General features: G+C 46.1%; 1 protein-coding gene across 3 annotated transcripts in view; it reads right to left on the bottom strand.

The window, feature by feature from the left end:
- The window catches only part of PPARA (peroxisome proliferator activated receptor alpha), a 68987-nt gene that overhangs the window by 41788 nt on the left and 712 nt on the right, over positions 1 to 26487 (bottom strand). Inside the window, exons 1-2 of one of the 3 annotated variants that reach the window (XM_029204315.1) lie at positions 26408 to 26484; positions 25194 to 25350 (exon numbers count right to left, since the gene is read on the bottom strand). The gene's annotated coding sequence lies outside the window, so the exon portion shown is untranslated. Of the gene's footprint in view, positions 1 to 25193; positions 25351 to 25981; positions 26237 to 26407; positions 26485 to 26487 lie in introns of those variants that run through there. The other 2 variants (XM_029204312.1, XM_029204314.1) reach the window with 2 other exon arrangements.

Here is a 26487-nt window from a genome sequence, read left to right as displayed (position 1 = left end):
CTGGCCTCAAGTAGTTTTACTCACATGCCTGCACCAAGCAGTACTTAGCAGATCTCCAGAGTTCTCTCCTCCAGTACTCTGCCCTGGGAACACTAGACTCTTTGGTCTCTCCAGAGTCTCAGCTCCATCTCCTCAACTTAGAGAACCTTCCAGGCTCTGCCCAGGTTCTCCCTCCCTGCACCACGGCCTGGAAACTCACTTCAGTCACATCTCTCACCTTGTTTGTTTTCACCTCACAACCATCAGTGTCATTCATGGCCTGATGTCCAATGTCTTGAAAAACATTGTTTCATACATTTGCCTGGATTTCTCCTTGTCTCTGGGAGGAGAGTAAATCAGTTCCATTCCATCTTGGGCTACGGAACCAATCATTTTTACACACATAGGGTAAGTTGGTTACAAGGTCACAACCACTATCTCTCAATCTCTTTAGGTCTATGTCCCATCCTGATAAATAGAAATACCTCAGATTCTCCTTTAATATTGTTTAAAATTTTAAAGTAAATGATTTTTAAAGACTACACTTTAAAAATTCACCCCCTCCTCTGAGAGTCTGCTAAGCCTCCTTGGGTATATGAGATGCTGATACATCTTTTTGGTTATAAACCTGAGATCCTGCTACAAATTCTTGGGAATATATCCCCAAATCTAATTACCTCTTGGGGTCTATACCTGAGACTCTGCAATACCTACCTTTAAAGGTATAACACTTTCCTATTCATACAGAGATAAAAAGTTGCAGAACAGAAAATAACAATTGTCTTGTTGGAGGTTTATAGGAACATTGTGACTAGATCTACAGACAGCGGCAAGAACAATGGATTCTGGCACCAAAAAGTCTGCAACAACCTGCCACACCCCCTCCCCTTTTCGTATGAAAGAAGCCTGAATTCTAACTCAGGGAAGATGGCTGTTTGGGTCACTAGTCCACCTTCTTCTCAGTCTGCTGGCTTTCCAAATAAAGTCACTATTCCTTGCCCCAATAACTCGTCTCTCAATTATTGGCCTGCCACTCGGTGAGTAGTATGAGCTTGGACTTGGTAACAGTACTAAGATCTACTCAGTCATCGTGACAGTGTGGTGTTGGCAAAGGAACCAACACATAGACCAATGATTAGACCGCAAAACCCTGAAACAGGCCCATACAAATATGCCCAACCGATTTTTGACAATTAAAAAGCAATTCAGGGGCTTCCCTGGTGACGCAGTGGTTGAGAGTCCGCCTGCAGATGCAGGGGACACGGGTTCGTGCCCCGGTCTGGGAGGATCCCACATGCCGCAGAGCGGCTGGGCCCGTGAGCCGTGGCCGCTGAGCCTGCGCGTCCGGAGCCTGTGCTCCGCAACGGGAGAGGCCACAATGGTGAGAGGCCCGCGTACGGCAAAAAAAAAAAAAAAAAAAAGCAATTCAAGGGAGGAAAGACAGCCTTTTCAACAAATGGTGCTGGTACGACTGGATATCCATAATTAAAAAAAAAAAAAAGTACCTCCATCTGAGTCTCACATCTTACACAAGAATTACCTCCTAATGGATCATGGACTTACATGTAGAATATAAAACCAAAAAACTTATAGAAAAACTAGGAGAAAAGCGTCAGGATCTACAGCTAAGTAAAAAGTTCTTAGGCTTGACACCAGAAGCACAATCCCTAAAAGGAAAAATTGATAAACTGGACCTCATCAAAATTAAAAATGTTTGGTTTATAAAGAACCTTATGATGAGGCTGAAAAGACAAGTATACTTCGGGTGAAAATATCTGTAAATCACATATCTGACAAAGGGCAAGTATCTTGAATACATAAAGAAATTTCAAAATGGAACAATAAAAAGCCAACATTTCAATTAGAAAATGAGCAAAAGACATGAAGAGACATTTAACTGAAGAGAATATGCAGACAGTAAAATAAGCACATAAAAAGATCTTCCACATCCTTATCCACTAGGGATTTGCAGGTGAAAACCATAATGAGATATCACTGCACACCTATCAGAATGGCTAAAATAAAAAAGAACAACACCACCAAGTGCTGGTGAGGATGTGGACAGATGGCAACACTCAGACATTGCTGGTGGGAATGTAAAACAGTACAGCTACTCTGGAAAACAGTTGGTCAGTTTCTTATAAAACTAAACATACAGCTACCATATGACCCAGCAATGGCGCTCTTGGGCATTTATGCCAGTGAAATGAAAACTTATGTTCACACAAAAACCTAACACACAGGGGCTTCCCTGGTGGCGCAGTGGTTGAGAGTCCGCCTGCCGATGCAGGGGACACGGGTTCGTGCCCCGGTCCGGGAAGATCCCACATGCCGCGGAGCGGCTGGGCCCGTGAGCCATGGCCGCTGAGCCTGTGCGTCCGGAGCCTGTGCTCCGCAACGGGAGAGGCCACAACAGTGAGAGGCCTCCGTAACGCAAAAAAACCCAAAAAACAAGAAAACCTGAACACATACCAAGAGCACAAGTGACAAAGGAAAGAAACAAATTGGACATTGAAATTAAAAAATTTGTGCTATAAACACTAGCATAAAAAAAGTGAAAAGACAATTCACAAAATGGGAGAAAATATTTGAAAATCATATATCTGATACAAGACTTGTATCCAGAAGATATAAAGCGCTCTTACAACTCAACAATAAAATGACAAATACCCAATTAAAAAATGCACGAAGGGTTTAAGCAGACATTTCTCCAAAGAAGATATACAAATGGCCAACAGGTGTATGAAAAGATGCTCAGTGTCATTAGTCAGGGAAATTCAAATCAAAACCACAATGAGATACCACTTCACATCCACTAGAATGGCTACAATCAAAAAGACAGACAATAACAAGTGTTGGTGAAGATGTGGAGAAACTGGAACCCTCACATATTGCTATTGAGATTGTAAAATGATGTAGCCATTTGGAAAAGTTTGTCAGTTTCTCAAAAAAGTTAAACATAGAGTTACTATATGACACAGTAAGTCTACTTCTAGAGAAATGAAAACATACATCTACACAAAAACATGTTCATAGCAGCATTATTCATCACAGCCAAAAAGTGGAAATTACATGTCCACCAATTGATTAATGGATAAAGAAAATGTACTATATCTATACAATATTCTTGGTGACAAAAAGAAATGAAGTATTGATTTGTGATACAACATGGAGAACCCTTGAAAACATTATGCTAAGTGAAAGAAGCCAGTCACAAAAGACCATGTATTGTATAAATCCATTTATACGCAATGTCCAGGACAGGCAAACTGTAGAGACAGAAAGTAGATTACTGGTTGCTTAGGGCTGGGGTGGGGTGTGCAGGGAATGAGGAATGATTGTTAGTGGGTATGTGGTTTCTTCTAGGGGTGATGAAAATGTTCTAAAATTAGATCGTGGCAATGATTGCACAACACTGTAAGTATAATGGAAACCACGGAATTGTATACTTTAAACCATTGTTTAAATATACTAGTTACACATCAGTGTATTGTATGTAAACTACGTCTCAATGGAGCTATTTAAAACCTGTACAGCAGCTTTACTCATAACTCATAACTGGAAAGAACCTATATGTCCTCTGATGGTGAATGGTTTCACAAATTTGGTACATTCATTCCACAGAATACTGCTCAGCAAAAAAAAGGAATGAACTATTAATATACCCAACAGGGCTTCCCTGGTGGCGCAGTCGTTGACAGTCCGCCTGCCAATGCAGGGGACACGGGTTCGTGCCCCGGTCCGGGAAGATCCCACATGCCGCGGAGCGAGTGGGCCCGTGAGCCATGGCCGCTGAGCCTGCGCGTCCGGAGCCTGTGCTCCGCAACAGGAGAGGCCACAACAGTGAGGCCCAACGTACCACAGAAAAAAAATATATATATATATATACGCAACAACCTGTATGAATCTGATGGGAATTATGCTAAACGAAAAAGTCAATCCCCAAAAGTTACATGCCATAGGATTCACAATATAACACTCTTGAAATGACAAAATGATAGAAATGGAGAACAGACTGCAGGGTAAGGAAGGGGTCAGGGTTTGAGGGATCAGTGTGGCTCTCAAGGGCAAGCAGAGGTGATGAAAATGCTCACCTTGACAGTATCACGTTGATATCTTGGCTGTGATATTGCACTATTGTTTTGCAAGATGTTACCACTGGGGAAGCGGTGTAAAGAGTACTGGGGATCTCTCTGTATTATTTCTTACAACTGCATGTGAATCTACAATTATATCAAATTTAAAGATTTTTTAATTTTAAAAAAGTACTAAAAGGGAGCTAAATTAGGAGTGATGTCTTCAGAACAGGTGAGCTGTAGCTCAACATTTTCTGATATGCAGCTTTCCGAAGCCAAACATGGTAATACATGCAGCTAAGATACAGAAGTTACAAACTGTCTTTCTGGTTTGTTCGTTCGCTTTTTTTTTCCACTTGTATTTCCACTTCCATTCTGTAATTTCACTTACAGAATAATTGCACGTGTGCGCAAAATAGTACAAAGAACGCTGTGAACCCTGTGCCCTTTATCATATTCACTGACAATTAACATTCTATCCACTTGCTCTACCTTTACACTTAGGTAGCCATATAGCGTGTGTGTGTGTGTGTGTGTGTGTGTGTATTTGAAGCATGACCCTATCTCCCTCAATACTGAAGTATGTGTTTTCTACGAATAAGGATATTCTCTTACTCACTACAGTACACTTATCAATTTCAGTACATTTAACAGACATATAATACTTTATAATTCAAAGTCAAATTTTGTCGGTTGACCCAATAATGTCCTTGATATTATTCCCTCCAGGACAGGATCTAGCGTAGGGTCAGATACGGCATTTTGCTGTCATTTCTCTTTTGATCTGAAACACTTCCATAGCTTTTCTTTGTCTTTTCATGACAGCGACTTTTTAAAGGCATACCATTTTCACTCCTCCTGTTTCTAAATAGAATGTAGACACTGCTTTAATTCCTACTCATAGTGGCTTATCTTTAGGTAGGTATCTGCAGAGAAGAGTCAGCACTTCCTAACAGCCTCTAACTTGAGGTATCCTAGGTCCTCCTCTGGAGTTGGGTGCTTCAGTAGGCTCCTAGCCTCTCTAGCAACTTTCACGCCCTCAGTTTTGTCCGTTTGCCAGCTGGAAATGTTTGCAAGGCTTTCCTATTTGGAACTAGAGGTTCCCAGAGCTACATAGCTTCAATTCCTATTCGCCATGACGATAAAAGAAAACTAAAAACATTATTCTGTAAATTTCCAAATAAGAAGAGAGAGAAAAAACAGAAACGAAATAATCGACTTAACGCCGATTTTCAGCAGCTCAATGATTCCAACGCGAATGTTGGTAACAATAGACGATTGTAGAACAATGGCTTTTCTAAAGAAACAAGGATGAATGCAACTTAAAGTGACAAGGACACTAAGGGAACAGAAGCAATCTGTTTAAGGAAAAAAGATGAATTTACTGCTATAAAGTCAAGCTGTGCATAAAAATAAGAGAACCAGGAAACCTACTAAGGGTTTATTCATAAGACCCAGCGCCGGATTTTAACGAGGAGACGGTCATGTTTCTGTGGTAACTGATTATGTATATCCACTGGGGCAAATTCGGGAGGGGTTGAGGTGCCTGTCAAAGCACCAGTGCTTGACACGCAGAAGGCTCTGTGCGGCCACCCTGCCAGCAAGAGGGCATGTCTGATAGCACAAGGAGGTCAACTCAATGCTTTGTGACGACCTAGAGGGGTGGGATAGGGAGGGTGGGAGGGAGGCTCAAGAGGGAGAGGATATGGGGTATATGTATACGTAGAGCTGATTCACTTTGTTGTACGGCAGAAACTAACACAACATTGTAAAGCATTTATACTTCAGTAAAGATGTGGGAAAAAAAAAAAAAAAGAGGGCACGTCTGAGGCCGGGACCAGCTGTCGACACGCCTTTACCCGGCATGCCCTGACGATTACTTGCATCCATCCTGTCTCTGCCCAGCCCACAGCGTCACTCCCCCGACCCCGGCCCCACCTGGACTTCCGCAACATCCTCCTACCTGGCCCCCTAGCCAGCCAACTCCTCTCTCCAAGGGTCTCATGCGTTGCTGCCAGTAGCATCCTGAAGTCCAGCCCTGATCACCCCACCCCTGCCTTAGGCATCCCTCTGAGGAGCGTCAGTTCCACACCTGGATTTGCAGGGAAGGAAACAGACCAAGGATCATCGTCCAAGGTCACATGGCTACTCAACCGTCAGTTCTCCGGCCCCGTGCGCGGTGCAGTGTCCTCCCGCCATACCATCTTGCTGCCCAAGCTGCACACTGCCAGCCCTCGGAGAGGCCCACCAGCCTCACAACCGGCCTGCGGCTTCTGTCCCTGGCCTCTGACGACAGCCGGAGGGAGTCCGGAGCAGCTGAATTGCAGTGCACGGTGCCCCCACTCAGAAGCCTCCTCCCCAGGGGCTGCTTTCACAGAGGGCACAGCCAGGGCCCTTACAATGTCCCCAAGGCCCTCCACGGTGACCTGCTGCCACCTTCCCGCTGGGACTGCACGTCCTCCTCGTCCCGGGACATTCTTGCAGTCATACTTGCTTGTGCTCCGCCCGCGAGCCTGGCCCCGGCTGCCTGCTGCACCAGGACGCGCCCCTCCTGGAGTCTGCTGAGACTCTCACCTTCCGGTCCTTTCTCAGTGAGACCTCTTGGCCATCCTTGCAGCGCCCTGGCCCTCCCTGGACGCATGCCCCCCAGCCCCCCACCCCCCGCCTCTGCCTGTAGCATCTTCGAACACACCAAGCCGAGCACGGACTCTGCCACTGGGCTGATCGTCTGTCTCTCCCCGCCAGAGAGCCAGCTCTACAAGCAAAGGGATTTTGTGGGGGTTTTGCTCGCTTATGTATATCCCCCAATGCTTAGAATGATGCCTGGCACAGAGAAGGAGCTTAATAAACATTTGATGACGTTTTATCCTGAACGGATCAAACTTCTCTTCATTCCCCTTTGCAAACCCTGTGTTCTGGCCAAAATAAACATCCACCAGCCTCGCCTCCTGCTTTCCAGCCTCCGTCCTTTACCTGATTCCTTTGTCTGGAATGCTTCCCATTCCCACACACGTTAGGGGAAGCTCAAGTACAGTTCCTCCCGAAAGCTTTCCCGGATTCACCCAGGAGGAAGGACCCCATCCCTCACATCACAGGTACTGATCGCTGTCTATCCACCTGACCTGTTAACTCCTTAAGGCAGAATTCACACCTGCTACCGTCCTTGCCATACAAGGCAGGTGTTCAATAAACGTAGACTGATTCGATCTAACATCGGTGCTACACTCTGGACATTGGTTCTGTTCCTACAAAAAACCTTCAGATCCTTTTAAGCAACGAACCAAAGAAAGGAGTCTACGCAGAAGGCACCACCAGGGTTCAAAGGCAAAGGCTGGGCGTGGCACAAATGCTCTTCTTTAGAATCAGGGATTCATGCAACTTCAAGTGACAAGAATGCTGAGGGAACAGAAATGATCTGTTTAAGGGAAAAAAAAAAATGGCAAAGTTCCTGAAGCTTATCCTAAGCCATTCTGGGAGGCGGGCACGTAGGGGCTTCAGGGCTGTATAATCTGCCTGTAGCCAGTTCCGAGAGTCCACACCGTTCAGCTGAGCAGAGTCGAGATGCCCACGTGAACTTGGAGGCAGAGGTCAGTGTCCCTTGTTTGGCACATTAGGCCTTTCCAGAGAGAACTGACCCCTTCCCAAGACTGAGTTGTCCCTTCCGGGAACACGGTACAGCCATCTGTTTATTTGGGCTACATTTAACGTCAATAGTGTGATCAGTTTTCTCAGTAGAGGTCTTGCATACCTTTTTTAGGTTTATTCTTAGGTATAAGATACACACATTTTAATTTAATTTAATTCTTAATGAGCAGATTTTATTATTTAGAGTAGTTTTATTTTTTCCAATTTTTTAATTGAAGTGGAGTTGATTTACGATGTTGTGTTAATTTCTGCTGTACAGCAACGTGATTCAGTTATACATATACATAGAGTCTTTTTTTTAATATTCTTTTCCATTATGGTTTATCATAAGATATTGAATATAGTTCTCTGGGCTGTACAGGAGGACCTTGTTGTTTATCCATCGCATATATAAAAGCTTACATCTGCTGACCCCAACCTCCCACTCCATCCTTCCCTCTACCCCCTCCCCCTTGGCAACCACCAGTCTGTCCTATTTAGAGTAGTCATAGGTTTACACAAAAAACTGAGCAGAAGGTGCAAAGAGTTCCCATGTCCCTTCACAGTTTTCCTATTAGTAACATCTTGGTACAATCGTTACCGATGAGTCAATATCAATATATTATTAACTAAAATCCATAGTTTACATCAGGGTTCACGCTTGGTGCTGTACTTTCTACAGATTTGGACAAATGTATAAGGATATGTACCTCTATTACAGTATCATACAGAATGACTTCACTGCCCTAAAAGTCCCCTGTGCTCTGTTTAATCATCCTTTCCTCCCCCGCGACCCCCGGCAACCACTGATCTTTTTACTGTCTCCATAGTTTTGCCTTTTCCAGAATGTCACAGAGTTGAAATCATACAGTCTGTCTGTAGCCTTTTCAGTTCGCGTCCTTCAGGTATATGATACTTTTGGCAATAACATCAGTGATATCACTTGCCAAAATGTTTCTCAAAGAGGCGGTACCACTTTACATTCCCATTATCAGTGTTGGTGAGTCCCTGCTACACCACATCCTCGGCCTTGACACTTGGTCAGTCTTCTTAATTTAGCCATTCTGGCTGGTGTTTAATATCTCTCTACGACTAATAGCAATATCAGCTCCTAATAATTTGCATTTTCCTAATGACTAATGATGCTAAACAGCTTTCCATGTGCTTACTTGCCATCCAACACCTTTTGTTGAAGTACTTGTTCAAATCATTTGCCCACTTTTGCTTTCATTCTTAATTGGGTTGTTGCCTTCTTATTGAATTGTGAGAGCTCTTTATATATTCCTGACAATAGTCCTTTGTCAGATATACGCTTTACAAATGTTTTCTCCAAGTCTGTGGCTTGCCTTTTGTTTTCTTAAATGCTTTTTGATGAGCAAAGGTTTATAATTTCGAGGAAGTCTAATTTATTAAATTTTTCTTTTGTAGTTCATGTTTTTGTTTTGTTTTTTTTTTCTTGTGGTACGCGGGCCTCTCACTGTTGTAGCCTCTCCCGTTGCGGAGCACAGGCTCCGGACACGCAGGCCCAGCGGCCATGGCTCACGGGCCCAGCTGCTCCACGGCATGTGGGATCCTCCCGGACCGGGGCACGAACCCGTGTCCCCTGCATCGGCAGGTGGACTCTCAACCACTGCGCCACCAGGGAAGCCCCTGTAGTTCATGTGTTTTGACTCATATAGGACATCTTTGCCAAATCACTAAGATTTATTCTATGTTTCTTCTAGAAGTTTTATAGCTTTAACTCTTACAATTAGGTCTAGGACCCATTTCAAGTTCTTCTTCTTATTTTTTAACATGATGTGAGATGAGGGCTGAGGTTTGTTCTTTTGCATGTGGCTATCCAATTGTTCCAGCACTATTTGTTGAAAAATTATCTTCTCCCACTGAAACGACTTCTCACTCTGTTCAAAATTAGTTGACCATACAGTTGGGTCTATTTCTCAACTTGCTACTCTGTGCCATTCATCTATTTATCTGTTTTCATATCAATATTACATCGTCAAATACTGTGGCTCTAGAATAATTCTTGAAATCCGGTAATTCAAGTCCTCCATCTGTGCTCTCCTTTTTCAAAGTTGTTTTAGCCACTCTAGGTCCATTGCATTTCCACATAATTTTAGAATCAGTTTGTCAAATTCTACAAATAGGCATATGCTAAGATACAATTTTGATCACTCAAGTCTGTAGATCATTTTGGGAAGAACTGCCATCTTAACAATACTGAGTATGCTGTAACTTGTCATTTCTTTAGGTCTTTCAAAATTTCTCTCAGCCACGTTTGGCAGATTTCACTGGCCAGGTCTCGTGCATTTTATCCAGAAGCACTTCATATTTGTTGATACTTGATTACCTTTTAAATGTTAAACTAATCTTTTATTCCTGGAATAAACTTGACTTTCAGCACATTGAAAATGTCTTTCCACTGTCTTCTGGCTTCCATCGTTTTGGTTGAGAATTTCTCTCTAACTTGCTGCTCCTTTGAAAGTATTGTTTGGTTTTGCTTTTTGTTTTTAACCTCTAGCTTCTTTTAAGATTATCTCTTTGCCTTTGTTTTTTCTGCAGTTTTACTATAGGGTGTGTACGTATGGATTTTTTTGGTTTTTAACTCTGCTTGTAGTTCTATAGGAGTCTTAAAACTGTGACGTAATGTCTTTCATCAGTGTTGGAAAAACTTCAGCCACTATCTCTTCAAATATTGTTTCTGTCCCATTTCTCTTTCTTGTCCTCCTAGGATTTCAATTATATGTATGGTAGAATTCATCACTATATTCTCTATATTTGTAGTCTTTGTCTCTTTGTCTTTTGTCTCTTTGTGCTTCACTTTAGATCTTATTTCTGATGTGTTTTATTACTCACCAATTCTCACATCAGTTGTGACGTTGTATCTACTCTGCTATTATATCCTTCTACAGAGTACATAATTTCAGGGGTTTCTTTTTTTTTCAATTTTATGATTCCTACTTTTTTTCAAATCAATGTCCTTTCTAAAAATACAATTTCTAGCGTTCTACCAAAATTCCCAATCTTACCTTTCATCTTCCTGAATATAAGAAGCAAGTTTATTTTAAAGTTTACGTCTTTTAAGTCTAATATTTAGAGTCATGTAGGTCTATTTCTATCATTTATTATTTTTGCTGGTTCATGAGTTGTCTCATACGCTTGGTTTTGTTTGTGCCATTACTGTAAAAAACAGGCTTGGTTTGCATGGTAATGCAAGACCATGAAAAGCATCACGCAAGCAGAAATTATGCAAAGTGATTTTACTAATCAACGGTAAAAATAACAAGTGCAGGGCTTCCCTGGTGGCACAGTGGTTGGGAGTCCACCTGCCGATGCAGGGGACATGGGTTCGTGCCCTGGTCTGGGAAGATCCCACATGCCGCGGAACGGCTGGGCCCGTGAGCCATGGCCACTGAGCCTGCGCAACCGGAGCCTGTGCTCCGCAGCGGGAGAGGCCACTGCAGTGAGAGGCCCGCGTACCGCAAAAAAAATAAATAAATAAAATAACAAGTGCACCATGACCTTTAAAGTTGTTGTCAAAACATTAAAATAGGGGCTTCCCTGGTGGCGCAGTGGTTGAGAGTCCGCCTGCCGATGCAGGGAACATGGGTTCGTGCCCCGGTCCGGGAAGATCCCACATGCCGCGAAGCGGCTGGGCCCGTGAACCATGGCCGCTGAGCCTGCGCGTCCGGAGCCTGTGCTCCGCAACGGGAGAGGCCGCAACAGTGAGAGGCCCACGTACCGCAAAAAAAAAAAAAAAAAAAAAATTAAAATATCTCTTATTATCAGTTGTAAATGCAGAGGGAAATATGAGATACAGTAAAACTAATATTTATTTAGTAGATTGTAATGTAAGACGTTAGCATTACTAAGAATTAAAATCACTGAGAATTAAGATGTTTTATTTTGTTGTAAAAAACTTACCAAGAGTAGTTTGGACCGTGCCTGCTGCCTTCTTACTGTATAACTTGCAATTCGGAGCAAACTTCTCTTCTATGCCTTACCAAATTGTCAAACTCCATTCCTCAAGTATTTCTTTTTAATATCTTTTATTTTATTCTATTCTCTTTATTTATTTGTTTGCACCAGGTCTTAGTTGCAGCTGGCAGCTCCTTAGTTGAGGCACGTGGGCTCTTTAGTTGCGGCACATGGGCTCCTTAGTTGCGGCTCGCTGGCTCCTTAGTCACGGCATGCAAACTCTTAGTTGCGGCATGCTTGTGGGATCCAGTTCCCCGACGAGGTATGGAACCCAGGCCCCCTGCATTGGGAGTGTGGAGTCTTACCCACTGGGCCACCAGGGCAATCCCTCAAGTATGTCGATAAGTCACTTTTACTACATTCCTCTGGCTGCCCTTCTGGAGTCTCTTGAACTGGCAGCAGCGCCCACGTTCCCATGGTCACTATTTCTTCTAGAACTCCATTGATGTTCGACTCTAGTTTTACTTCCAGCATTATCATTTTCCACTTATTTGCTGCACTTTCATCTTTGTTGGCCAATTCCTCTCACTTATCCTTTTTTTATAAAGTGTCATGTGGGTTTTTCACCGGGAGACAAGGAGGCAACACCAGGACACACTTTGCTGTCTGTGGGTGAACTGACTGACAGATGCGCAGGGACCAATCACAGAAGGACTCTGAAAGGAGTGACGGGATTGGTCACTGATCCTATGCACATCTGTTATCTGTGCAGTGATTTGTGGACTGGGGAGCTGGCAGCTGAGACTGTGTTTTCAGAGCTACTCAGTGCTTAATCCCTGATAACTGAAATAGGAGCCCTGGTGTAGGGAGACTGGTGTTATTTAATTAACTGTGGTGATGGAATTTGTGCATAATGGAAATGTGCGAAGTGAGGACTGCCTGTATTTGAAAAACCGTTAATAGAAATAGCAGCCGAGGATGACGCTTTGTGCTCCGGAGAGGATATTCGTTTGCTTCTGCCAGGCATCAGAGGTCCTAGCAGTCTGGAAGCACCTTAATCCAACCTCAAGGACTGAGATTACTTAGAACAGGCCTTTAGTCCTGGAGCAACGGATTGACTTCCAGGTCACCTGTGTTCCTAGGGGGCAGCTTTTTGGGGCCCCAACCCAGCGTTTGGGATGTTTGCCAGGGTCTTCCCTTCTTGGAGCCTTCATAGCTCAACTTTTGACTCCTAGCCCCATGGAAGTATGTAGGTTCTTAAGTGCTTCTTCCATAAATAAGCCAACAACCCAGGGACAAAATGACCCCAAATATCAAGTTTCCACCTTCTCCAGATCTCAGCCTGGCAACTGCTCACCACCTCATGAGCTTGGCATAAACAATGCCTTGGCATATGTTTAAAGATTCTGTCCACCTTTTCTGAGTTGACTTCCAAACCGCTAAGCCATCATTAGCAATGGAGCCTCCAGCTTAACATTTTAAAGCCATTGAATACTTATCAGCTCCACAGTTTGAAATGGCTCTTTTCCTCTTTATGTTTCACTTCCAGAGTTACAAAGAAGTATTTCTGTACTCTTCAATAAAATCCATAGACTGGAATAGAGAAAAATGATTATAGCTCCTTAAGGTTTTCCTCATATTCAGGCAGTATTACTCAAATAATAATAACTTTCTAATAATATGCTAATACAATTGTAGAACAGAAAAACTGTTATCCTTTCAACAAGCAGGAGGGCATAGATCATTAAGCAGAGGGAAAGCTTTGTTCATTCAACAGATATTCTTAGGTGCCTCCTGTGATAGCCAGTTTGGGTACAGCAGTAAAGAACACAGACAAAAACAGACAAATTCCCCCGCCCTCGTGGGGTTGCTATTCTAGGCGAAACAGATGAGAAACAGACCAGTAAAGCTTATACTACGTGAGATGGAGAGAGGGTCGGGGAGAGGCTGCCATTATAACTAAGGGGAAGGCCTCCCTACATGGGGAAAGAGCACAGTTACGGTACCTTTCTCTCCTGTAGCAGGGACACGGAGCTGGGAGAGTCCCATGGGGCCCCACCACCCCCTGGCTCTCTAGCCCCTCCAGTCACTTGTGTTTTCCCCTTGGCACCAGCCTGATGGAGGGAAAGAAAGGGGCTACCAGGCTCTGCACTCAGGGTGCTGTGATTCATACACGTCTGTCCCCTAAGCCTTCCACTGCCCTGTGTGAGGTCCCCAGGACCAGCCCTACCTAAGCTGCCTAACGCACCAGGCACCTCTGATCATGACTCCTTATCTTTGATGCTATAGATTCGTCCCTAATTGATAGAGCTAGGCTCTGAACAGGTCACCCGCCTTCAATACGAACAGAACATGTTTAGTGGGGTCTCAAGTCTCCGAAACTCCTTGAATGGGTGTTAGCTGCCTGTAGACTGAGTTCCATGAGGGCGTGACCGTGGAATGGTGGCAGTTCATGGCCCCAAAGATGTCCATGCTCCAATCCTGGAGCCTATGGCTATGTCACCATGCATGGCACAAGGGGCTCTGCAGATGTGACTGAGGGTACCATCACGGGTTCACTTGTGTCCCCCAAAAAGGTATGTCCACATCCTAACCTCCAGTACTTCAGAATGTGACCTTATTGGAAATAGGGGTCTTTGCGGATACAGTTATGATGAGGTTATACCGGAGTGGAGTGGGTCCTTAGTCCAATGTGACTGGTGTCCTTATGAAAAGTGGAAATTTGGACACACACACACACACACACACAGTGAGAATGCCATGTGATGACAGGTGGAGACTGGAGTGATGCTTCCACAAGCCAAAGAATGCAAAGGGTTGATGGGCACCACGAGAAGTAAAGAGGAGGCGAGGAAGGAGTCGACCCAGAGTCTCAGAGAGAGCGCGGCCCTGCCGACACCCTGAGTTCAGACTTCCGGCCCCTAGGACTGCACAACAATAAATTTCTGTTCTTTAGAGCCACCCAGATCGTGCTCTGTGACGGCAGCCGCAGGGGACTGACACAGGTGCGGGCCTGAGAGGGGAGAGTGTCCTGGATTATCCAGGTGGGCCCAATCGAATCGCCTGACCCCTTAAAAGCGGAGAATTTTCTCCGGCTGAAAGGAGGCAGAAGGGGAGGTCCTAGAGGTTCAGAGCATGAGAAGGACTTGAGCCACGTTGCAGGTTTTGACGACCAGGGGGCCACACGCCAAGAAATGTGGGCACCTCTTGCTGACGACCAGCAAGAAAGTGGGCCATAGATGTTTTTCAAAACGCACAGAACTGTCCATCCAGAAAGGATGGATTTTACTGCATGTACATTATACCTCAGTAAACTTGACTTTTAGAAGACCTCAAACCCATCTCCACTGCCTGGTTTTTAGGGAGCCTGATACAAAGAGGCGAGTCTGCTGTTAAAAAGGCGACCCAGCGCATCGTCACATCCATGGAGCAGGGCAGCCAGAGGGATTTCTCTGGCACCTCCCAAAGCCAGCCCTGCTTCCGCCTGACGTACCTGGGCTCCTAACCTCCCGGGCAGGATAGGGCTGCCTCTCTCCCCACCTTCCCAGCCACAAAGCAAGAAGCCAGAAGCCCTGGAGGCACAGGCTTCACCCATCTATTGTCCTAGGAAAGGGGCTTGCGTGTGTCTGAGGGCTCATTCGCCTCATTCATGACTACGAAACCAAACGATGTCAAGCTAACGGCACGCACGATCCCTCGATCCCTCGTGTCCCTGCTCCTTTCAGGAAGCGATTATCACGCTTCTGTGATGAAGACAGAATCGCTGCTCAGAGGGCTTATCTGCTTTTCATGCCGGAACCATCAGCGACAAAGAGAAGGCAGACGCCGCAACTAAATGTGTGGTGTTTTCTGAAAATAGGTCATTAGATGAGAGCTAACATGCATCTAAGATTTAAATCCTGCTGACCTAAGCGGTTCAAAAGGATTTCACTTGAGCACGTAATGATACGTGAAATGAGAAGATAATCAACGGGAGAACTAAGATGGGCTCTACAATTGCTTGGACCACTTTTATTCGTTCTTTTCCTTTCTCCCAACTTAGTTCCTTTAGTTGAAAGGAAATTTTAAGGACAAACATTTCTTGAGCCGCACGTGCAGATCACGGTTAGAACACCACTGCTCCCCTGGCCGCCGAGAGGCTCAGGGAAGGGCAGCCTCACCCATCAGGCCTTCTGGTGGTTCTCACCACGCGGCACCGTGTTGCTTGGGTACCTGCCTCTCCTCTGAACCTAGGAGTCCTGCTTGTCATGTAATGCAGTGCTTCTTGATGGCAGGGGATGGTGCCTGCCGTTTTCCACTGCTGTCCCCAGCTCTTGGAACACTGCCTGGCACATAGCAGGAGCTCAGGAAAGGTGTGTTGAAGAAATGAACGAGCTCTGGAATGAATGACTGAAGTGCTCAATAAACAGTTGCTGAGGTGAAGGTAGAATACGTCCAGTCAGAGAGATTCAAAATGCTACAGGGTGGACTTCCCTGGTGGCGCAGTGGTTAAGAATCTACCTGCCAGTGCAGGGGATACGGGTTCGAGCCCTGGTCTGGGAAGATCCCACATGCCGCGGAGCTGCTAAGCCCGTGCGCCACAACTACTGAGCCTGCACTCTAGAGCCCGCGAGCCACAACTACTGAGCCCGCGTGCCACAACTACTGAAGCCCGCACGCCTAGAGCCCATGCTCCGCAACAAGAGAAGCTACCGCAGTGAGAAGCCCATGCACTGCAATGAAGTGTAGCCCCCGTTCACCGCAACTAGAGAAAGCCCACGCAGCAACGAAGACACAACGCAGCCAAAAATAAATAAACTTATTTTTTAAAAAAATGCTCTAGGGTGTCTGAGTGACAAAATTCCTGCCTCTCATTCAGGGGGGAATCAAAGAAGGCTTCATGAAGGAGGTGGCATTTGGTTAAGCCTGGAAGGAATCTCAAACGTAGGGTAGCCTGACCGGGGCCCTGCCCTCCCAGTCACCATGGGAGCTGATAAATGAGGAAGGATGAGTCCACGTTATGGCTGGACAGTAAACAACAAGCAAGGAAACAATGAAACCGTTAACAACAAGGTCCTACTGTATAGCACAGGGAGCTACGTTCAGTATCCTGGGATAAACCATAATGGAGAAGAATAGGAAAAAGAATATATATACAAAACAATCACTTTGCCGTACAGCAGAAATTGACACAACATTGTAAATCAACTGTACTTGAATAAACTAAAACAAATTTCTTTAAAGCGGCCTTGGGAATTCCCTGGCGGTCCAGTGGTTAGGACTCCGCACTTTCACTGCCGAGGGCCCGGGGTGGATCCCTGGTTGGGGAGCTAAGATCCCACAAGCTGTGCGGCATGGCCAAAAGAAATAAAAAAGGAAAAAGTAAAAAGCCTTCTCACTCTGCACCAGGCAACTGTCTCCCACGCAAAGCATTAGTACTTGCCCCATTTGTAGACAAGGAAACTGAGGTGCGCGCGGATGCGTGGTCGGTCTGTGGCCGAGACCTGCTAAGTGGGTCAGGACCCTGCACCTGTCCTGCCCTCCTGGAGGCCACTTACCGGATGGGGAGGAAAACTCAGGGGGGCTCAGAACCGGACAGTCTGAGTTTGAGTCTCTGGGAGGGTTGGGTGATGTCAGGAAGGCTGGTGGACGTGGGGCCCGAGGTCATGACAGCGATGACAAAGTACAACTTCGGTGAACTTCCATTGCCCTGGTTCAATGTAACTTCACATCTACAAATACGAAGATGGCAGCTGGATGGAGGTGTTGATACCTTCGGTTGGAATTTTGATACCTTCGGTTGGAATTTCATCTTTTCATCTCTTGAAAGTCATTCCTTTTCTAAATTTTATTTACTACCTCTTGTCTTTCAGAGGTCTCATTCTCAAAGAGACCGTACCAGATCTGATATCAGAATTGGGCATGAATCTTTCTGAAACACCTTCTAGAAAATGATTTATCTGACGAAGAAAGCCTGCGTTTGAATTCATTCGTTCCAGAGTTACTGAGCCCGTCCAAGGTTTTGTGTCCTTCCATCAGTCTGTGAATCAGCCATGGATTTATCTGCTTTCTTGGCGATGGTTTTTCCTTCTAGAATCTTCTTTCTCTTGAGGCTTGTGTCCCTATTAGTATTAAAGATTATTGGCCGTCCTTGAATGTAGTTAGATACTCACTTTCACTTAGACTTCTGACCTAGACACGAAAAGCTAACTCTGTTAGACTCATCTAAGTGAAGAGAAAACAGCAGGAAAACAGTCGATAAGTTTTGGTTTCCAGAGTGAAAGACCCTATTTTCTCTCCTTATATTGATAACCTGCTAGATACTCTTCTTTTAAATTTTATTTTATTGAAGTATTGATTGACAACGTTGTGTCCTGCTAGGTACCGATATTCACACATAAAGCTGGGACTTGGAAAGAATTACTCCTCTCTTCACTGAACACTTCCCACTTAACCCTTCCTCCTGTCGCCAGTCGCTGTCACCCTCGGCCAGGATGGGAACCTTCCACTTTCGGTTCAACACACCAGCGCTGGATCGGGACTTCCTGCCCCTGTGCTGGCGGGCGGTTACAATCTCTGGTTTCCAGGCTGCTCGGGTGGAGGGTGGGTCGCGCTCCCACCACCACTAGAGATCCATCAATCTACATCCATCCTCCCTCTCCCCCGCCCGAGTGCGGGCAAGCACCCTGACCTTTCCTCCCTCCCCAGGTCCAGAACCTTCTGTCTCTGGCTCAGACACCAACATTTCCACCCTCACAATCTTCCGTCATCTTGTCCCACACATCCTTTTAACCCTGTTTGTGCTGGTCTTTTCTCTCAAGCATCAGCCCTCACTGCATGTCAATATTCTCAAGCCTTTCTCTTCACGACTCTTCTCTTTCTCAAAGTCTTCTTTTTAGGAGATCACTCCCCGTCAAGCTCCCGCCGTGAATATTTTTGCACAATTGAACTTTGTGGGGATTTTTTTTTTTTAACTACTCATCTCTCTCAGGACCCCGCACTGAACGTAATGGATGAGGTTTATTTTTATGATTTGAGAACTACAGCAATAGAATGACTTCCTTTCTGGAAAGGGCTCTCGACAAGTGAGCTTTTCTAAGAAAGGCAAGAAGGAAGGTCACTTTCTGAACCTCCATGTGCTTTGGACTGCTTGCTGTGAACCATCGGGAGGGCTCTGCAGAGATGGGGCAGGAGTCCCCTTGCCTAGAGCTGGTGACAGATTCTGCAACGGGTTTCAAAGTGGGCAAAAAAGGTGATTGTAATACTCAAGCAAAATACTCCCTCCACGAACCCTAAAATCCAAGGATGTCGTAAACACATCAAACACTACCCTTTTGTTTGTGTTATAAATAACTTCCACACACCAAGAGATGCTTCTATTGAAAGGAAATTTCAAATTTCTCGGAACAATTTTCCTTTTACACATCAGTCCTGTTAATCCCATCCCCAACACACAGTTAGAAAACCAGAAATAAAGTGAGTGGACAGTGAATAAATAAGACACTAACCCACTTATCAAGCTGTCCCACAAAATGGGACTACTGCCGAGAATGGATCAAATTCATTCATAAGCCTAGACAGAGGGGAAAAGACTCTTCATGCTGGCAGCCTAATAGATGTCAACTTGTGCAAAAAGGAACATTGCCTGAAAATGCTTCTAAAAATTCTTCTGGTAAAAAAATATCCCGGGCTTCCCTGGTGGCGCAGTGGTTGAGAGTCCGCCTGCCGATGCAGGGGACGCGGGTTCGTGCCCAGGTCTGGGAGGATCACACGTGCCGCGGAGCGGCTGGGCCCGTGAGCCATGGCCGCTGAGCCTGCGCGTCCAGAACCTGTGCTCCGCAACGGGAGAGGCCACAGTGGTGAGAGGCCCGCGTATCGCAAAAAAAAAAAAAAAAAAAAAAAAAAAAAAATCCCATTTGACAGCCAGGTAATAAAAGAAAACTTGATTTCAGATCAAGATTTGATTGTCACTTGATTCTGCAATCCTGTATTTTACAAGCCTTATTGCTTCATTGTAAATATGTACTTAAATACACATGTCAGGCTAACAATTTCTTAGACTGTTTCTGAAAGGGAGGGAGGCAGCCACATGTCAACTTCTAAATAACTGAGTCTCTTTTACTAGAACGTGGCAATTTGTCACCTCAGTGTGGTTATCACATAACCACAGACTTGTTCAGTTACAAATGGCTGCAGGGAGCTTGGTGCCTCACTCACTCTTAAAAGTGGTCGGGGTGGGTGGGGGAAAGAACTACAGTATACTGTTTACTTAACTGTATTACCATTTCCAATCTTTCATGTGAAGCTTCAGAAGCTTTGAGACAATTCATTCTGCCTTTGCTTTCCTAACTCTTACTATTCAGGTGATCCTTTTTCAAAGGTGTACTTGTGACCTGAGTTAGAAGTGTAAAAGCAAGCAGATCAGAACAGAAACAGCCACTCCTCTTTCTTTGCAAACCTCTTTAAATAGAGCAAAATAAAAGCAGTCAGATGGGAGCTATATGCAATATCCTGTGATAAACTATGATGGAAAAGAACATGAAAAAGAATATATACGTGTATAACTGAGTCACTTTTCTGTACAGCAGAAATTAACACAACATTGTAAATCAACTATACTTCAATAATATTTTTAAAAAATTAAAAAAAATTAAAAGCAGTCAGATGAGTGCTGAGTCTGGAACACAGAAGACTTAAACCTCTCCAATGCTTTCACTAACTTCTCCTGTGCCTATCTTATCTCCACAACTGGAGGGCCAGCAGGACCCTTGCCCCGTTAAGTAGAAACACTTCCCAACTCCCAAATGTTTAAACACACCTCTTTCCTTCTGAGTCAGTTGTTTGGAATTAGAATCCATGATCTTGCAGGAAGAAAGAGCATTTTATTTAATTAGATGCTCAGGCCATCTCATAAAAAGTCTATTTAATGTTTAACATACCCCAAATCTAGTGGTAATTATAAATAGAATAATTTGAACTGCAGCTGCCACCTTTATAACACCTATGCCACGGGAGCCACGTGTGGGAGTCCAGCATGGCGTGCAGGAACACACCGGTCTAGTGCTGATGGAAGGATGGGCTCTCGCCATCCGAGGTTCGAGGGAAACTGCGAAATGCCAAGGGGAAACCCTCTTGTGGTGGGTAGGCCCCCTGCTATACTTCTAAGTCCCCCCCAGCCAGCTCCCACCCATATCTGAGTACTGTAAAAAGAAAAAAAAAATCGATAAATTCTTGTTGAATTAAATTCTGTTCATCTGTTCATCTCTTATTTGCTCAATGAACATTCAGAGTCCTCCCTCAGCATCCTCAGGGGACTGGTTCCAGGACCCCCTGGGGATACCAAAATCTGTAGAGGCTCAAGTCCTTTATATAAAAAGGTGTAGTGTTTGCACATAACCTACGCACAACCTTTGTATACTTTAAATCATCTCTAGATTACTTATGATAACTAATACAACATACATGCAATGTAAATAGTTGTGGATACAATGTAAATGCTATGTAAATACTTATGGCACGTGGCAAATTCAAGTTTCGTTTTCTGGAACTTTCTGGAATTTTTTTCTCAAAGATTTTCAATCCACGGTTGGTTGGACTGGTGGATACAGAACCTGCAGATGTGGAGGGCCTACTCAGCATACAGGACCAGCTGCAGAACTGATTTACACATACTCCGTTCTCATCAAGGCGGACTCAGCGGGGAAAGTGAGGTAGGGCAGCACCCAGGAGCAGCCCTGGTGGGGGAAGATTTCACCCAGCCTGCATCTCCGCAGACCCTTCAAGGATGAGGAACAGTTGTTTTCATGGTCTGGGGATACGGGAGTAAGGACAAATGCAAAATATATCACCATCAAAACCTGAGGGCAGGGACTTCCCAGGTGGCGCAGTGGTTAAGAACCTGCCTGCCAATGCAGGGGACATGGGTTCGAGCCCTTGTCCGGGAAGATCCTACATGCCGCAGAGCAACTAAGCCCGTGCGCCACAACTACTGAGCCTGCGCTCTAGAGCCCGCGTGCCACAACTACTAAGCCCGAGTGCCTAGAGCCCGTGCTCCACAACAAGAGAAGCCACCGCAATGAGAAGCCCATGCACCGCAACGAAGAGTAGCCCCCGCTCGCCGCAACTAGAGAAAGCCCGTGCGCAGCAACGAAGACCCAGCTCAGCCATAAATAAATAAATAAATAAATAAACAAACAAACCTGAGGGCATATCCATGTGCAGAGAAAACAAAACCCACTCAGGACAGTTTTGTTCTTACTGGTGTAGGACTCTCGATTACCTACTCAAAAATGAAAAGAAGTGTATATTTGGGGTGGGGGATGTGCTTCGTTCCAAAAGCCTTTGAAAAATCACCAACAGGTCAGAGCAAAAGTAACACAGTTACCAGATCCGGCTCAGGGAGAGGCAGGCAGTACAAGGTGTGCTTCTTTAAGACACTGCCTGGGCTAAGTATGCCTTTTTACTTGTTACAAAGAATCTTCACATAAGCCATCACTTTGGTTTTTTTTAATTTATTTATTTTTGGCTGTGTTGGGTCTTCGTTTCTGTGCGAGGGCTTTCTCTAGTTGTGGCAAGCGGGGGCCACTCTTCATCGCGGTGCGCGGGCCTCTCAGTATCGCGGCCTCCCTTGTTGCGGAGCACAGGCTCCAGACGCGCAGGCTCAGTAGCTGTGGCTCACGGGCCTAGTTGCTCCGCGGCATGTGGGATCTTCCCAGACCAGGGCTTGAACCCGTGTCCCCCGCATCGGCAGGCGGACTCTCAACCACTGCGCCACCAGGGAAGCCCAAGCCACCACTTTTGAGACTCCCAACCCTTCAAAGAGGTGGAAAGGAGAGGAACTCCGTCTTGTGATGAGAAAACAGCATTCAGAGAGGTGAACAGAGATCCCCAGGCCCGGCAGGCCGCCTCGAAGGGATGAGAATCAAACCTGGGGATGACCTAACACCTCTTCCATTATGTCAAGCTGCATCCCTGATGCAAACCAAAATTCTCAAGCACTTTTTCTGGTTCTATATGCCGACCTCAGAACAAATGCAGCTCAACTACCAAACTAACTAATAATAGGTCTGACCTAGTAAGGAGTAATCGCTTCACCTTTTGAAGTGCATGAACCCTTCCACAATATTGCTACAACAAGATACTAATTAAAGACTCTAGAAGCAAAGAATGAACACACCTCCAAACAACAAGCAAACCAGACTAGGTGATGTCTGTTACCCACAGTACACATCACTGCATGCAAGTGACAGAAATACTTGGAAGAAGAAACAAGTTCTTTTAAATCAGGTCCACTGGGACATCTAGGGCTTTTCCTGTTTGGTTCTTACCTTAAACCTATCTTCACACCAAGTTGGAAATTAAAATCCTTGGCCTAATTTTCCCTAACCACATGGGCTTAGACGTGAGCTAGCTGGTTCCATGTAATTACGAAGGCAGAAATAACAGACACAGCAAATGTCTATCCTACAAACAGAAGCTATGGCTTTATTTGAAGTGTCTATGAAGCCTATACCAAGCCACCAAAACCAGAAATAAAAACAGAGGCCCTCAAATTCCCAAAAAGCCACATCCTCTAACTGCGATGCAACAAAATTAGTACAAACGTTCACCCCAAACACCGGCCACTTGGAAGTTAAGACACTCATCCTAGTTGCCATTAAGAATACATCCGGGGGGGCTTCCCTGGTGGCGCCGTAGTTGAGAGTCCGCCTGCCGATGAGGCGGACACGGGTTCCAGCCCTGGTCTGGGAAGATCCCACATGCCGCGGAGCAACTAAGCCCGTGCGTCACAACTACTGAGCCTGCACTCTAGAGCCCGCGAGCCACAACTACTGAGCCTGCGTGCCACAACTACTGAAGCCCGCGTGCCTAGAGCCCGTGCTCCCAACCAGAGAAGCCACTGCAATGAGAAGCCAGTGCACAGCAACGAAGAGTAGCCCCCGCTCACCACAACTAGAGAAAAGTCCGCGTGCGCGGCAATAAAGACGCAACTCAGCCATAAATAATTAATAAATGAAATAAATTTAAAAAATAAATTAAAACTATTAAAAAAAGAATATATCCATTCACACACAGACCGAGAGAGGAAAGAGAGAAACGTGGCATGTTTAAAATCTGTTTACAGTAAGCAAAGAAACATTTTAATAAAAGCTTTTTAAAGAAGATTACTTAAAGAATCCTTATTATAAAAACACAGGTGCCCATAGAACAACACACAAGGAAAAGACCACTGGTTACCAATCCCTAAACCACGAGGTGCTGCGGCAAAAACAGTCTCCCTTTCTGCGCCCCAGTTTCATCCACTTTCAGCTCCCTTCTTATATTCTGGTGTAAGAGTCAGCTTCATGAGCAGATCCCCAGTTGCCTTTCTCAATACTGAGCAGCTGAAAACTCAGTAAACATTCACAGGCTAAAACAATTTTAAAATATACATATGTTAAAGGATTGGCTTAATAATTATTGTATCTAAACACAATGAAATATGATATAGACATTTAAAATGATAAAGTGCAAACACATTTATTCACATGGAAAGATTTTTCATAACCTAATGGTTAATAAAACAGATTACAAAATAGTTTATATAGAAGAAACACCTTTTTTTCTCTCCTCTCTCTCTCATTCTCTCTCCCGCATACACATACTACGTTTAAAAATCTGTGTACAGGGACTTCCCTGGTGGCGCAGTGGTTAAGAATCCGCCTGCCAATGCAGGGGACACGGGTTTGAGACCTGGTCCCGGAAGATCCCACATGCCGTGGAGCGACTAAGCCCGTGCGCCACAACTACTGAAGCCTGCACACCTAGAGCCCGCGAGCCACAACTATTGAGCCGGCGTGCCACAACTACTGAAGCCCGCGCGCCTAGGGCCTGTGCTCCGCAACAAGAGAAGCCACCACAATGAGAAGCCCGCACACCGCAACGAAGAGTAGCCCCCGCTCGTCGCAACGAAGACCCAATGCAGCCCCTCCCAAAAAAATCTGTGGACAAACCTGAGCTCGTAACAACAATTATTTTATGATTTTATGGAATAACTTTTACACGTTCAAGATGTGAGAAGAGGGGAAAACATTTTTTCTATGGTCAATTGATTTTCTGTTGCTTCAGAGTTGTACAGAAGTTTGTCAAGCTCACTGGTCCCTCACACACAGTGACCACTCAATCTGTACCATAGGCCCACTGCTCCAGGGTATCACTGTCCTGGCTGATGGCAGTTCTAGACCTGGCCAACTAGCTCAGCAAGCCATCTGCTTGATATTCAGATTGGAATTAAAACAGCTAAGAGAAGGCATGGTGCTCTTTACTTGTCAGCATCTGTAACCTAAGTGTCTGTTAAGTGAAAACATTTCCCACAGTTTTATTACCTAGTTTTAAATTACGTGGAACCTGCCTGCCATAAAGAAAGAAAGTTCCCAGTAAAACTGACAGAATAAAGTTTTCAGAACTTAAAAGGGAATCTATCCACATTCATCTTACTTTCAAAGAAATGAAAATAGATCTAACCCGTTGCATCACAAGGTAATAATTAACCCCCAAATTGCTAGTCTGTAGGGCAATGGAAGTAAAGACTTAACTATTTCAGTCTGGAAAAATAAGTAAATCAAACCTTCTATTTACCTGTGATGACAACGTCTTGGTTCTGGACTTGTCTGGCCACAAACTGTTACTTCACAGCAGAGGCAGGGCCTTTCACAGCAGCCTTGGCAGTAAGAAGGTAAAGGACGAAAATGACCACAACGATACGTCCTCTGGATTCTCCCCAACTCTCCACCACCTTGAAAGAGGAAAGTCACAGTGACCCTGCGTCTTCAATGGCTACGGTGTGGCAGGGTCGTCCCCAGGAAAACCCTGCCCCCTCTCCCGGCCCCACGCACCCCTTCCCAAGCAGCCCTGGGGGAGGAGGGGCTCCCTGGTTGGGGGAGGGGTGGCTGGGATGGGGGTAGGCATGCAGCCCCGAACGTCCCAGAGCGCCCCGCGAAATCCAAGGCATTATACAACCGTGGACTTTTCTTAGAAAGAACCTTGACATTCGGGGCACGGCTCCAGCCTTTAAACTTAAAAAGGCGAGGAAAGCACGGGCGCGCAGTTGTTCCCTGTTAGTCTGGGGAGGCCGTGAGAGCAGAACCGACCCTCCGGACTTCCGCCAACACAGCCATGCGCGGCCGGGGACTCGGGGAGACCCGGGCGCGGACGCCCCGCATTAGACCCGCGGGCCCCGGGATCGGGAAGACGTCCCGCGGCGAAGACTGCCCTGGGCTCGCCCGGCCCGGCCCGTCTGCATCGCCCGACTGCGCCAGTCGCAAAGTGGGGCAGTTCCTCAAAGGTGAACTAAGCCGCGTGTGTCTCTCCCGTTGGACCTCGGCCGCCAGGCGCACGAGGGTCAGTCTGCCGGGACCGCCGGCTACCTGGCCTAGGGGATCCCCGGCGTTCTCGGGAAACGCCCCCAGTCGGTGACGCCCAAGCTCGACCACGCAGAAAGAAGGGCGCGCCTGATGCCCCCGCCTGGTGGGCCTTCTCTCCGGGGGGACAACCTGAGGACCCAATGTCTCTGAGGTCCCGGGCCTCGACCTCTGCCCAGGTCCCAGCCCCACCGACAGCTGTGAACGCCGAGGCTCCCGGCAGGCCACGGGCGCGTGGAGGGAGGCCGAGCAAGGGGCGGCCCCCAGGGCCCCGGGATCCCCCGCACGAGCCCGCGGCAAGCGCCCTAGCCCCGCGCCCCGGGCCCCGCGCATGCGCCGCCCAGCCCCTCCCAGTCCACCGCCGCTCTGGGTCTCGAGGTGGGGGGAGCCCGGCCCCCGAGCCCCCGCGCGCGCCCGCCCGCCGCCTGGCACCTGGGGCCGCGGTCCTCCGCCTGCCGGTCCGCCGCCTGCCGGTCCGCGGGGCGAGCGCGCCGAGGGAGGCGGCGCCGGGC

The sequence above is a fragment of the Monodon monoceros genome, unplaced genomic scaffold (genome assembly GCF_005190385.1).
Source record: "Monodon monoceros isolate NGI ecotype Baffin Bay Population unplaced genomic scaffold, NGI_Narwhal_1 Super_Scaffold_6, whole genome shotgun sequence".
Classification (NCBI taxonomy): domain Eukaryota; kingdom Metazoa; phylum Chordata; class Mammalia; order Artiodactyla; family Monodontidae; genus Monodon; species Monodon monoceros.
This window is presented reverse-complemented; position numbering and strand designations above follow the sequence as displayed.